Source organism: Neolamprologus brichardi, chromosome 9, assembly GCF_056152115.1.
Source record: "Neolamprologus brichardi isolate AB-2024 chromosome 9, ASM5615211v1, whole genome shotgun sequence".
Lineage (NCBI taxonomy): Eukaryota > Metazoa > Chordata > Actinopteri > Cichliformes > Cichlidae > Neolamprologus > Neolamprologus brichardi.
The window spans coordinates 16,065,415-16,080,884 of NC_142112.1; the positions used below are offsets into that span (position 1 = coordinate 16,065,415).

A 15,470-nucleotide genomic window follows, 5' to 3' on the forward strand; every position below is an offset into this window, starting at 1 on the left:
TTGGGGGGGGGGCAGAACTGAAGCACCTTAAATGTAAAATGTAAGAATGTCAATGGGGGAGATGTCAGCAGGTGAGGGAGCAGCCAATTATCCAGACGCACTCTTGGCACAGAGCTCCCTGTTCCCATTAAGAGACATAATATTACCGTGTTAAGAAGGAGACTAAAGAGATGGCTGGAAAGTGTCCGTGTGTGTAATAGCGTGTGTGTAATAGCGTGTGTGTAATAGCGTGTGTGTAATAGCGTGTGTGTAATAGCGTGTGCGCACGCCTCACGTACAACCTCTGGATAAAAAGTGGTTCGAGTCATGGGTAATGGGACAACAAGCACGGGCGAGGGCTTCGGTAACAAGCAATAGAGATCACAAAAGCTGGGTCATTATTACTCCACTAGCCTGGACACAGCAGCCCCTTCCTCTCATTACTCCCTGCTTATAACCCTCTGTCGCCCCAAGCAGACGAAGTGAGAGAGAGAAAAGGAGAGCAGATGGAAGAAGTGTGGATGTGCATCTTAAGTGAGAAAATGGTTTATTTTAGGGCAGGCTGCTTCCTCCAACCATCGATCAAGGTCTAAGGACATCAGAGGAGGTGCGCTCGGAGGAAGCCTGAAAATTCTTCCACGTATAGGAATATATACTGCATGCACACGGCAAGTAACAGTGGGAGGTCGCTGAATATGAGAGAGGAACGGATGTAGGGAAAAAAAGTATTACTTTAAAACTCTTTAAAAAATGCTCAATCGCCTAGTCATTCAAAAATATGGGATTTAACTACTTTTTAAAAATGTTATTACACTGATGTATTAAGTTGTAATGTACGTTTAAAAAACAATCAAGTCATTAGCAAAAGTTTAAATACGTCACAAGACCTGTCCCAGGTGATGAAAAAATATATTCAGTATGATAAAGAAAAGCCCCACAGCATTTCTTCTGTTAGAGGTGGAAACACAAACAGATATGTTATAAATGAGGCTATACCTAATAAAAGTTTGGATCTCACATCTTTATCCTGTTAACAAATGTCTGAAACGATGATCATTTTTAAGGTTTTCAGTCATTAATCGTTTCTTTTTATTTTCAGTCACAAAAAAATACAGTCATGGAAATATAAATTCCTATGATCTCATATTGGGAAGAAAGAGTTGCTTTAATTTTTTAATTGATTTAATTATGATATTTCGAATTATTAGAGTATTATAAAACTTTTAAATGCAGCTTCATGGAAAAATGGTAAGAACTACAACTCCATGTCTGTGGGTGCCCCTCAGGTTGCTACGGTATTTATGGGTATGCCTATTTTTATATTATTATCTTTGACATGTATTTTATGTCTATTCTGTGTCATAAAAACAAATATCATATTTTCTATTCAAAAATGTCAAGGGGATGCTAATGTTTACCAAAACAAAATAAAAAGATCTCCACAGTCTGCGATGGGAGCTTACAAACAAAAAATCAACTGAAAAGATAAAAAGGGAAAAATTACAACCAAAAAAAATATGGAATAACAGGCACTTCAGGTAAGTTTGGACAAGTACTGAAAATAAACCAGTGCACACTGGCTGTAGGGATTCAAAGCTACCAACAGACACCTTCACACACTATAGATGTGCGACACCAAATATGTGCATCATGTTCTTTTCTAGGCTTGAGAGGCAATGCTGAATTCACAGAGTGAATTGGTTTTGGAGTTTTAAACATTTAAACAATCTCACTAATTAGCTTTACCTCCAGATCCTTACTAGGTTGACTTTGGCATTGTTCTGACTGAAGGCAAATCGGATTTGTTTCTCAGATCAGATCTTAAGGACAGACTGCTGACTTTCGTATTTGCCAGTGATCGGATCAGATTTGCGTATCCAGACAGTACCAGAACTAATCTGCATGAGTTGCTGCGGTAACAACACAAGTGTCAGTAACTGCATTGCTCCACTTGTGACGCAGCTTTCTAAGAAGCCTTCCCTAACAAAGTAGCAGCATATAATTTGCTTTGGCATCTGTTATTCTCCATGTTGCTCTCTATAGCGCTCTGCAAGTGGCAGCATGAATTACACTCAAACTTACATTTCTCATAATTTTTTTCTTTTTTTCCACAATTCCTAAAATCAATCCAAATAAAATAAAATCTCAATATGGCGAGAAACAGATTTGGGCTGGACAAGTCTGACAGTTACGTGGTTGCACGTACTTGCACGTACTTGCACGGAAAACATTTTTTTTTTTTTTTTTTTAGAATGTATTGTCCTTTCATCGTTCTGGTCATTAAGAGCATCGATTTTTACAACTTTAATCATAGCAAACCATATTTCCACCAGTGCTTTTGCTTTTTTAAAGTTTAGAAACCCTGCCACTGTAGCCTCGCACTTTTCATCAGTGTGAAAGAATTGATCAAATTCCAGCATCAACATAAATGGGTTAAACAGAGTCGAAATGAGCATAAAGAAACTTTCAAAAGGTAAAAATATAAACAGCACGCACACACACACACTGTGAAATATACTGAAGACCAAACATCCTAGTAAAGCAACGACAAATGGAGCACGTTTTGAATAGAACTAAGCTTAAAAACATGAACATTAGACTGAGATATAGAATTATTGAGATTTGTACACATACAGCCGTACATTATGCTCTGTTTTGTTAAGTTAAAATAACTGTTTCTTTGTTTCTTCAGCAGGGACGTTGTTTCGATATGACTCTATGTGCAAAAGACCTACTGTGGAGTTGCCATTTAGAACAAGGTAGACTTTTTAGTGAACATGAGGGGTTTAGGGCAGACCGTGCAAAATAATAAGTCTCAAAAATCTTACAAAAGGATTTAAAGAAGTTTGTCAACAGTCGGCGCATTTTCTGAAAAGCAGATTTGTACGGGAGAATGACGCAAAAACCCCAGAAGACTGGAGAGCGCAAGTCTGGGAGCTGAACAGATCTTAATTTGCATGCTGAAGAAAAACCCTTTATGACTGCGCAGTTAGTCAAGAAGGTACTCCAGGATGTGTGTGCACAGGTTTCAGTGTCAACAATCAAGAGAAGACTTCTTGCAGATGCTCAGAGGACCTGCTGCAAGATGCAAAACCCCAGTAAGCCTCAAAAGCAGAAAGGCCACCTGCAGCTCACATAAACATCCAAAAAGAAAGTTTTGGAGCACAAGCGTATGAAATGAGGGAGCAAGTTTTGTCTAAACGTAGAAAGAAGAAAAACAGGAAAACTAAAAAATAAGCAGCTCCACCCAGAGCATCGAACATGGAAGTTGTAGCTATTTTGTCTTGAACTGATTGTTTCACACATGACACAATGCAGAGGTGCAAAAATTCAACTGATGGGTTAAACCTAACTGGAAAATTTGTCATCATCCCGCAAGACTGTTTTCCTAAGCAACCAAAGAACATTTTAGAGTAAAGACGAGGTATTTCCTCCACTGGCTGAGAGCAGACACCCCACAGAACCCACGAGCTCAAGGAGATTACAGTGAAGCCCGGAGAGAGCATCAAGCATCTGCTGATATCTGCGAGACAAAGACTTACTGCAAAAGTTTTCACCAAAATGTTATATGTGAGGATTTGCTTTGTCCAAATGAATCCCTGTGCTGTGTCTCCACTCAGCTGTTTCCATAATGACACAAACCCGATGAAATTAAACATATTTAAGGTGTTGGTGCTTTAATGCACAGTTACTATATGTCAACCTGAATGGGCTGAACACAGAGCCTGGAGAACAACAGATGCTTACTACTGGATTGTAAAGAAAAATTACTTCAAGACGTTAAAGCAGTGATTTTAAGGTGGGGCAGAGGAAATAAAAAGCAGCTTTAACTTCTGTTAAAGGTCTTTACAGAAGTGTGAGTGTGATTTAAAAAAAATCTTAGAAACAAAAAGTGTTAGTCACTCCGGGGAAAATAGCAACGTATTCAAGAGCCTTGTTCAGGCAGTGTCATAAACCACATACAGTAGAGCAGTTCCTCACAGCCTGTCTGAAACATCAGGGGACTGTAGACATCAACCCGCCAGTGCTGCAACCTGCAAGCTTTTATATTTAGACACATGAATCTTTCACAAGGCCCCGTAGAACTGGGATGGGGTTGTTCGGTTGGTGAGGTCACCACCCATCAAAAGCAGCCTTTTCACCCAACTGAACGCCTCTCTCTGGGGCTGAGAAACGGCCCTCTGCGTCCTCTTCCATTTCATCCCAGAGGAGCACACGAGCACTGGCTGTTTATCCTCATCACAAGGAAAAAGTTACGTGCATGTCCCCAGAGCTGCACTTCACTACTAGAGGGAGTAACCATGCACATCGTCAAATAAACTAATGAAAGGACGACTCTTTATCAGTTTGTAGTTCTTCCTTCTTTCTCACTCTAGCCCTAAATGTGTACGTCTGAATCTAAATCCAGTGCTTTTGTCCCACTTTAATTCCCCATTCTTCCGCTTTCTAATTTCTGTTTATATTGAAAATTCATTTCTGTTGACCAGTGGTTTGTGTGGGTTCAGCATTTTCTCCTGCGATTGACTGCCAACATTCTCCACTGCTTCGGGCAGCATTTCTTTTATTTTTTTTTGAGTCCGTCTGTGAACAAAAGAGGCCATTTTGTCACCCAACCAAAAAGAACTATCAGGTCATAATCGCTTCCAAACCATCTACAGTGGCCCACAGGGGGCAGTACTTACACACCTGCCACATTATAAAGCAATTTGATGAGTAATAATGTCCCAAAATGTAAAAAGTGTCCACTTTAGCTCTAAAGGGTGCACTCAGGACAGGGTGCGGTGGAAAAATTACGAGCTTACAGCTGATATTTGAGCTATTTTCCTGCCTTTCATTTTTAATTTCACACATTTTATGCACTTTCAAGGGCAATTTCTGACCCTGCTTCTGTCCTGTCGCTACCTGCTTTCATCTTTTCTGACTCCACCTGTTTCATATTCCCTACCAGTGCCTTACTATAAGAGAAACAAGAACGCAGGAGTGAGAAGGGGAGAAAGACAGGATGGCAGACAGTCGGAAACAGATGAAAGATAGATAAAGATAGAAGCTGGCTAGGCTTCAGGAAAGAAAAAACCCTCCTGCCTGCTCTCTGCGCACCGCTCACCAGATTTCTCTGCCTGCTTTTTTTCAGAATCCCTAATCTTGCCTGTTAACAACCTGCCAATAGGGCCGCTGTCCTCATGAATAAACATACGGAGACTGGAGCATGGCCCTGAAAACATGACAACCAGCGTTCATGTGAGCACGCCTATAATGCGAGTGAGCTTGCCTGCGACTCAGTCCATCACTTTTTTTCCACTTCTGAAAATGTTGCCTCCTTCAATTGGCAGGCTTATGATCTTTTAATAATGATGACAGGTAGCAAATGGGTGGAGTGTGGAAAGCTATGAAGAGGCTGTGTGGTGGAGATGAGTGGGCTGACTCACAAGAGCTCAGAGTTAAAGCTCCGCTGCGGGGTTAGTCAAATAATTTGCCTGTTTTTGTTAACTGGGCTTGCACTGGCCCTTGTTTTCCTCTCCTGGTGTGATAAATGTCTGACGGAACCAGATGCAATAAAAGAACAGAGCCACGAGTTCTGTCAACATGATGTTCATTCGTTAAGAATTTCAGTTGCTCTTCTCCGGGAAGCTTTCCCACCCTCAGGAAAAAAAAAGTGAAAAATGGACAAGGTAATAGGCAGTGAAGCCATGCTGGAACTCTAAGGTAATCATTTCTTAAACAGGATGTGGCTGCAGTCTGTCTTTGAATCAAGCATCTACTGGAGCCAGACAGGTCAGGCCTCTGAAGGCGCACAAATCCCTGACGGCCAAAGAAGACGTGCTTCACTTGCCTCCACCAGCTGTATCCGCCACCGTCCTCCATCACTCCCTCTTTCCATCCACCCCCACCCCTTCCTCTGAGCTGCTCAAGCTGCCTCGTGTGCTCTGTGTGTGCGGGAGCAGCACTTTTGACAGGGTGACTGTGGCGATGCTGACCCAAGTCGAGCTGAACGCCCTCGGGCGTCAGCTACTCCAGCTGCACATATAGAGCAGCGCGTGGGGCACCCGATGAGACAGTGAGACAAGATCACTCCTACTTGCTCCCTCCCTCCCTCCTCCTTCTCTCTGCTTCCCCTCGCCACCGAGCATGCTTCTCTTTGCGACACAGGAACACCTTATGCATTATTAAAGACACTTTTCCTAAAAAGGCTGCTAGCACATTATTCTGCAACCACAGTGACATGTCTGGATGCTCAAAATGTCCACTTTAGCTCTGAAGAATGTGCTCACCCAGGTAGCTCTCTCAAGCTGACAGTATTGTGAAAAGGTTGGAATAGTCACACAGTTTAAAGCGACAGACGCTTGGACCGCACAAATGATGGCTCAGTGTTACCTACGAGTTTTTGATAGCATTAGATATAAATGACAAAGCACATAAAGCACAAAGTGACTTCAAATCTGATATCAGTCACTCATTTATGCCAAAAGCAAGTGTAGCTGATGCTGTGTATGAAGTGTAAACTAAATCCAGAAACCCTCTAATGCACACTGTGATCCTCCTGTCAGTATTTGGATGGAGCCTGAACCAGAGCGCTCATGTTTAATGATAATGGTTAAAGGCATCTGCTTAAAACAGCAAGGTTTTTTTTAGACTAATTCTAGGTGAAGCCATTCTAGTCTTGAAGATTATAACTATTAAAAATAGCATAACTGTACTGCCACATACTGCTGTGTGACAGACCTGGTGTCACTCATTGGGCTAGGAAGCATCTTTAAATCACATCAGGAGCTACCAAATGTGCAAAAGTGACCAACACCTAAAGCAAATATACCAAAAAGGCTTCTAAATGCAAGAGACAACACAAGGATGCATTAAAGGTGGAGTAACTGCTTGCAGCATGACACTAATATAATTATACATGGCAGTGAAGCAAGGACGTTGTAATAAGTTCCACAAGGGGGCGCCTCTAAAAAATGACCTGAGGAAATTGTGTCATGTTTTTGGATGAATTCAAGGGCACCTTATTTCTACATGTTAACAAGTCTTCTTTGCTTTAAACTTTGTCAAGCTGTCCAGAAACCAAAGCCCAACAGCTGCCTGCCCCATCCTTAGCTGTTTATTGCTGGAGATAAATGCATAAACCAGACTCACCAACTTCCAGCAACGTTAGAATTTATTAACCGGAGTGTAAAAATTATTACTCAACGCACAAAAGAAAAAGTAAACTTCACAAGCAAATGGAAAACTCACATTTCTCTGAGTGCCTCTCTGGGAGTCCCGCTGCTCTTTAACGCCGCTCAACAAGTTCAGAGCAGCAGAATGAACATGAACGAAGAATGAAGCTCTTTAAGACGCGCTCCTTAACGGGAACGTGATGAGTACGCACGTCAGTCTCCGAGGAATCGCTGCGCGCACCATCTCTCGCTCTTGTTTCAATCAAGAGGAGGATTTTCCTGCCACTTCAAAACAAATGACTGATCACCGTCCTGAGGGCTCGGTCAGCACCGCGCCTGCTGGAAACGCGGGGGATCTCTGAGCAAGACTCCGGTGCCAAAGTGTCCATCATCCTCTTTTCTGGTGTCATTCCATCACGGCGTCAAACCTGAAGCACGATGATGTCCACGGAAAAGGGAACCCCCCACCCCACCCCATACACACAAACGCACGCACGCACACACACACAGTACCGCGAAAGAAACTTTGACCTGCTGGCGCGCTTTCCTCCTCTCTGCGATCTGCTTCCTATATTTCCAAAGACTGCTGAGAGCGGATCTCTGCGCGGATCCCGTCCCCACTCTTCCCTTTCTCTCCTTCTCCCTGGCTATGAATAGGTTTCAGCCACTCAACAGGGACATGAATCACAGACAATTAGTCTCGGCTGCTGAGAATATCCGCTCGCATCAACGCATCTTCTCCTGGCCGTTTCCCCAGCAAGGCGCAGCACCAACCGCACAGACGGAGATGACGGGGAAGATAATGCGCTCCGAGGCTCTATTAGATGAGACGCACACTCAGCGTGTTTCCCCCCCACACACACGCATACCTATGGTTTGTCTCCACACCCCTCCAGCCCTTCTCCACTTCGACATACCCCTCCACCCCCCACCCACACCCCTTCTTCACAGACATCAACACGCACAATCCTCTTTCGGGACCCGTTAGAAACTCAGAAGGGAGGGGGATTGCCTGTAGTTGAACCTTGTTTGGTTGAGTTCACACGAGTCGCCTGATCGAGTTAAATTATCCAACAAATGTGGGCGTGAATATAGTCTCAAAGGAATGATTGCATCCGGGCAAAATAGAGGGGGGGGATCATACTCTTGGTGATTACTACTTAACAGCCATCCGAGCATGTGAGAGGAAAAAAAATAGAAGAAAAAGCCAATATTTGTGCTTTTGATTTCACATGCAAAGCCATTGTGAAGTGTGAACGTGTTGAAATGCCAGGATCTTATTTATAATTAGATTTATTAGCTATAGTTCTAGTAAAGCGAATTTAATGTGTGTTGTAACTATTCAAAATGGTGCGTAATTGCTCCAAAATCCCTCTGATGCAAATAAAAACAGTGGTACCATACGTTCACTGTTCCCGCCTCGTTAAATGGGCTGTTTTAATTCCAAATATGTGTAAATTGGGACAGATTAGCATAATATAACCAAGACTGAAAAAAAATGGAAATAAAAAAATGAGGGCGAAGGCTCCACTGAAAGTGTCTATTTTAAAATTTAAAAACTCAGTTACTGTGGGTGAATCCGTCCGTGGGATTACTTAGATATAAATAATATAAAAATCTGTTTATCAGAGTTTAACATTCGAAGTTTAACATCTGTGGGTGAAGAAGCGACGTTGTTTACATTAATTTAAGGCTCTCATAACCTACTTTAAAAAAAATTATAATAATAATAATTATTATTAAGCTAGCGCCCAGTGTGTTCTGTATTATCACTCCTTAACACAAGGAGCAAGAGAAGACGGAATGTTAAGGAATCGGGTCATGACACTTGGCGCACAGGTTAACCTCACAGTAGCTTGACAGCCTTACAGTTGAACGAGTGTCTACAGTCTATCTAGTCTCTAAAGGCCAAGACAGGCCCCTAGTCACCCCCTACCCGAAACCAACCTGTGTTAAGGCTGGTGATGTTCAAGGATGTGGTTAAAAGGAAAGACCAGACACACAGACTTCATAGAAAACGTTCGTTGGGCTTTTTTTCTTCTTTTTTTTAAATATCGATCAAAGAGCCTGAGAGAAAAAAAATCTATTTGATGACAAGTGTGGAGCCTTATTGTGATTTTTAGTTTGACTTTAAAGTGGGAATATCGGCACGCAGCAGTGCTGATTCGTTTCGAGTTAGACGTGGAAATGCTTCCTGCTTTGGTTCTGTGCACCTACAGCGCATCCACGTGTCCTTTAAACATCGTATTCAAGTGATTTGGAGCGAGATTTTAAGATAAATCTTTCTGTTCGAAGAAAGTGTGAAACAGCACTTTCTTAGTAGGACAGCGGCATTCAGGCTACACCTGATCTCATATTGGATGTACCACAGAAAAGGTACCGCTTTTTATTAGAGCATCTCTGCGCACGGGAGAGTGTGGTGCCGAATGAAAGCACAGCAAAGAGAACCTGAAAGGTAAAAAAAAAAAATAGCATGTGATCTGAAAATAGTCGCCTTACTTTCTCTTATCACGACGCACCTTTTGGTCGCCCACTTGGCGCGCGTCGTAGCGAAGCTTTAAAAGTTTATGCGCCCCTCCATCCAGCTGGACATCAATTAAAGAAATAAATCGGCTGCCTGAGCCTCTCACCTTGGGCTTCAGTGGTTCATTCCGTCGGTAGCAGCCGGTAATGTAGCCTGTTGCAGACAAATAAATCCGCTTTAAAACGGGACATCTTAGCACGGCGCGAGAACGGCACACTCCGCGACCCGCTTGTCTCTGCCGCTCCCGGGGAATGGAGAGGAGCTCCCTGCACCGACGCAACGTCACTTAGACCTGGACACACAGGTGGAGATTTTTCCAGGAGAAAATCCCACAAAGTCGAATGTAATTGTATCTTTAAGCGTTTGGTTATTAAAAAAAAAGAAAAAGAAAGAAAGAAAGATTAAAAAAAAGGAGAGACACAGAGACACCTCGAGTGGCCCCTTAAAAAAGAAAGAAAAAAAAGAAGATCCTCGGAGACGGCAGAGTGGCCAGACCCACTGCTCTCAGACACAATGAGGTGGTGAGGCTTTGACAACTGGCTTTCACCTGAAGTTTAATTCTACGAAGTGGCGAACAATAGCTGACTGCAACCATGAACAGAAATATACATATTCTTCAATTTTTAATTTTCTTTTTAATTATTTTTTATTTATTTATTTATTTTTACAATTATATGGCTTTAAGTAGGAAATGCACTGTCTAAATATGTGACAACATTAAAACTTTGGAAACAGGAGCGGCAGCATCGCTACTGAGTGGGAAAACTGGTCTACTGTTTGTGGCAGAAAGAAAAAAGCTCTATGGAAAAACGGCTGGCAGTAATTCTGTTAGTCTTCATTTCGAGCAGCTGCTTCCAGAGAGGTGTTTTGTTTGCTTAAAGTCACGTTGTTAAAAGTCAAAGGTGTACCGTCTGAGTAGACAAACATGTAAAACTTATACTGCTAAGCAAAGAGCTGGAACAATGGATTATATAAGCTGTGAATGACAACATATTGCAACACTAGAGGGGTTAAGCAAGTCAATCAACTGATAAATCAAACAGAAGCATGCCGTGAAGCAACTCTTGCCTGTTTTTGGGGGGTTTTTTGCTTTTCAAATTGGAGAACATTGCATTATTTGCTCACTTGTCTTGCATCTTTAGCAGTTACAGCTGAGGGAGTGGGCTTCCAAGGCAGCATATGAGTCAGAAACAGAGTTTTCAAGGCTAGAAATCTCAACAATAAGCCAGTTGAGTCACTAATCAATAAACCCTATCAAATCCAGTACTCTAGCATGGCCCACAAAACATTTTGTTTCATGGGACTGTTCCAGTGTAAATTAATTCATCTCTCGCTTTACTCATGTCACTGTGGAAAGGTTAAGGATACAGCGTTGACCATCTGAGCTGAGAAGACAGCTCTTCATGCAGCTGCCTCTCTCTTTTTCCCTCTCTTCTGTGAGCCCAAGGGCAACTTGCCTGACATGAACCTCTTTTTCTAATTCACTCAGCGACAAGAAAGAGGAGAGCGCAGAGGAAAGCTACCAAAGAGCACATTTAATTCCCACTTATTGACTCAATACAAAGACACCATATAAAATGTGGACTCACAATACATTTCTGAAGCTCATCTACAGACTGTTAAGCCCTATTCTGTCTTTTATTCAAGGCCTAAAAACACTAAGCTCACGCAGACTGGGTTTGAACAGGGATTCTGTAAATGAAGCCATTCGCCAATAAAAGGCTAAAGTACCTGAATACTAAGAGATAACCCCGTGTATGTTAACATGTTAAGGTAAGGCTGTGCCGAACAAGACACACTAAAGGTCAGCAAGGGAAATGAAAGGAGGATGTGTTTGAATGTGGAGGAGTATTATTATTCAAGGACAAAATGACCATGTGCCATCAAATCCATCAGTGGGTTCAATAGATGGCTCTTTACTTAAGAGACCAATAATCATGAGGCCCACTCTTCCAGTATCTCACCACTTCACTTATGTGCTGTTAAGTTTTGTTTTCCTTTTCCTCTTCTTCTTCTTCATGGTGGTTATTAGTAAATTGATGAGTTACGCTGTTTTTGCACATCCCTGTCTGGCGGATGCCAGGGACGGATGTATTGAATTTTTTGCACCTGTTGAATGGACGGTAATGTTGCCTGTATCCAGAAGAGTCTGTCCGTTAGTCAATGGGGTGGAAGGAGGAGAGGAAGGCAGGTTATTAATACAGGAATAGTGCAAGTAATAGTAAAAGTTAAAGAGAGGGCATGCTGTGAGGATATGTGGAGTGCAAACCCAAATGTAGGAAGCAGAGACATAATGACTTAATGAGAAGCAAGCCCTTAATATTGGGTGTGAGCAGCAGGCCAAAATAACTAAACCAAAGGGTTAAATAATCAGTAACCCAGAAGCACAAGGAGATCAGAGAGGGTATGCACAGGGAGGCCAAACAGAAACATAACAACGCAGCTGACAAACAGTCTGACAAGGACAAAGAGGAAGAAGGGACTATTTATACACACTGGGCAGGCTGGGAGCACAAAAAAAGGGGGGGGGGGGGATGAGACACAGGTGCAATGAAATTACACACAGGTGAAAACAATCAGGATAATCACACAGCAGCAAGTAAAAGTAACACAAGATGTGAAAGAAATCACACCTTCAAAGTAAAACAGGAAACAAACCAAATGCAAATGGTTAACACAGAAGCAAAAAGACTTGCGCTACATGTGACGGAGACAGTGGAGCAACGCTAACAGGCGAGACAGAGCAGACACATAAAACTGCAACTAATAAAAAACAAGACTAAAAAATAATTAAGAATACAAAATCCTCGAAATGACACAAAGCAGTCAGACTGTGGCAGAAAGATAGTGGCAGAAGTATTCTGAACATGAACAAGAATGAAAACATCTGACACACTTTTCTGCAATTCATATTTACGGACACTGAAAGCGCTGTCGTAGATTGTGCCACTGACAAATACATGAGGCGCTACGATGTTTTTAAATGCAATAATGGCAGTGGGTAAAGTACCAAAGCTGATTAATGTTTAACTCAACACAACACTGTCGCATTGCTTTAAATATCACAAGTCTCCACATTCCTTCAGAGTTGTGTGGAGACTGGGTGAGTTCATATTGTTTGGTTATAAAACATTCAAAAACTTGAGGAAGGAAATTTAGGGAATCTCACTTTAATCACTATTATTTAAGTTTTGATCACCTTTTAGTGATGACAGGGAGTCATAGTTTGCTATGTAAAGCATCTATGTGTTTCTTTGGAGGTGAGACAGTGAGTGAGTGTCGGGACCAACACAGGGCTCACGTCACCGGGTGGGATGCGTTTGGAAAAGACTGAATCAGGTCAGCCTCACCACTTTTATGCACCTGCTCCATTCGGACTTTGTGTCAAACGTTTATCGTGCTCCTTTCAGTTGGGCGCTAACCCTCCGCTCCAATCTGCTGCCTGCAGACCTCTGCTGCTTATCCAATCCTGCACGGTGTCCTAAACCCATAACCCAACTCACCCAAATTGAAATATCATATTAAGTTATAAAACAATACCTGAGAAGAATTACAGAAAAGCATAATCCAAAAAGTGCATGATTGAAAACGGATTAGTGGGGAACAAGAGGGGGAGGAGGATGTGGCCACACAGTTTGGTGGATTTGTACTTCGCTCACAGGCAAAGAGCCGCCTGCCTCGGGCTGATTGTGAATCAGGGCCATCCCGTTCAGATTTACGTGCCCCTGCGAGTGATTTGGGATTTACTTTCTTAACAGGCGCCATCCAGATCTGTCCTTGTTGTGCGGTGTGTGTCCGTCCATGAAGTCATGCCTCAGTGCCTACAGCTGGATGCTTTTCTGATAGGCAGTCGCTTTCTCTGCTGAGATTTGCAGCTCAGAGGGCAGAATAAATACTGTTTCTCATTTAAATAAGTGTACGGTTTTATTACTGTCGAGGAAAAAATATGTGGACGTGGAACAGCACAGTTATTTTGGGGTTTAGCAGTAGGCACATGGGTCAGTTCCTGTTGCTAATGATAATGATGACAAATGGTCTGGCCTGCTGGGCCCCAGAGAAATGAAGTCCACCACTCTGAGGGCTCTTGCACCAAATTAGCTTTTGTCAATACCATGCACCCAATTTGTCCTCACAGGATATGCTGACAGAAATATTGGTTACAGTAACCGACTGTGGGAATTGAATCTTATTGGCTTATTCACGGTGTCATTAGCATATCAGGATGAATGAGCAGCTACAATAAGATATCGTGTGCCACCAGAATCCAGCTCTGAAATACGCAGTCAGTGATTTTCCACTTTTTATAGGATTAAGTGTAGGATCCACGCTGAACTATAAAGAGCGTTTTGATATGCATGTTAATCTGATCATTAAAAACATCAACAGGGAAAAAAATACTTTCTTCCAACACTGACAATTATCTCGAATCAAACCAGATTACTTTACGCAGATTTACATTTTTCTATTTAAGTTTCAAAATGCATAATTCATACTTGTTGATCTCTCAGAGTCGCAGTGAAATGTTGAATATGGACGTGAGCTATTGCCTAGCTTAAGATCCATCACATTTCGAATAGTATTTTACAAAGTGTGAACTGGTTTTACAGATTTCCATTTCGGGTTCTGGTGAAAAGCCTTTTTTATCAGTCATTCTGTACGGTTAGGTTAGGTTTCTTTCTTCAGCTGGATTGCTGTTAATACAGATGTCAAACAAAATATATTAATTTTCAGGGTAATGAGAGCATTGTAAACTGAGCTGAGTGGCTCAGATGTGAAGAGCTGTACACTGTGTTCTTTCTACAGGCTGACAACTCAAGGACAAAGCCACCATATCACCATAATAACATGTAACATGAAAACCCCGTATATATAATGGGTTAATGGATTATAATGGATATAATGGATTGTAAGTTTAAAATATATAGAGGTAGAAGAGAGCATAGTAGGATATATATATATATTACAATCTAGCAGGGTAGTTTTGCATGATTCACTGTTCAAAAATGTAATAATGCATCATGTGTTGGACCTTAGTGAAACCTCATTTTATTGCCTCTCCCTTTAAGGTTACAGCTCCAAATAGGTCCATTTTTGTGCGATCGGCTGCCCCTCACAAACAGCTGGTCCGAGGGCCTGCTGAGCTCGCAACCACAACTCTGTACCTGAGGACCATCGTAAAAGATATCCTCTCTGTATGACATCAGAAAGAGGCAAAGATAGAAAAAAACAACAACTTTAGAACTTGAATTTTTAAAGCAGTCCGAAGCCTGAGATTTTGGCGCTGTTAGACAGTAGAAAGGCATAATAGTTCCACTTATACAAGGTGGTATACTGGATGAGTGCTCTGCATCATGAATTCATTCATGACATGTCCTCAACGGCAGTGGCTACTGGAGTCTATTAAAAAGTATTACTATTTTGAAGGTGTTTAAATCATTAAATATTTCCAGAATTCCCTTTTTGATGATGCACTATATATGTTTTAACTAATTACAGAGCACTAATTACAGAGTATAAATCTAATTGTACGTCCTTTCCCCGTCTCTTTCTACCCCCACCCCCAAACTATAGAGACATTTGAAAACTGTATATTCATTGTCTGTAGGAACACAGTTGGCTTTGAAATTAATACACTGAGGGTTTCTCTGCAAACTGTAGACACAGTCAGGAAAGATTCAATAAAGGACCATTTGCTGACAACAGTCAGAGTTTGTTAGAAGGCAGATAGAGGGAACACAATTTTCATCTAATTTTATGGAGAGATGAAATCAAAAATAGATTTGCAAGTTTCAGTGTCGGCGGCATCATACCAC

At 41.9% G+C, this 15,470-nt stretch overlaps 1 protein-coding gene across 4 annotated transcripts in view; it reads right to left on the minus strand.

Moving 5' to 3' along the window:
• The window catches only part of ntng1a (netrin g1a), a 118,569-nt gene extending 108,603 nt beyond the window's left edge, over positions 1–9,966 (minus strand). Inside the window, exon 1 of one of the 4 annotated variants that reach the window (XM_006806329.3) lies at positions 9,764–9,966. The gene's annotated coding sequence lies outside the window, so the exon portion shown is untranslated. Of the gene's footprint in view, positions 1–7,209; positions 8,090–9,763 lie in introns of those variants that run through there. The other 3 variants (XM_087846001.1, XM_006806328.3, XM_006806331.3) reach the window with 3 other exon arrangements.
• Positions 9,967–15,470: the final 5,504 nt, after the last annotated feature.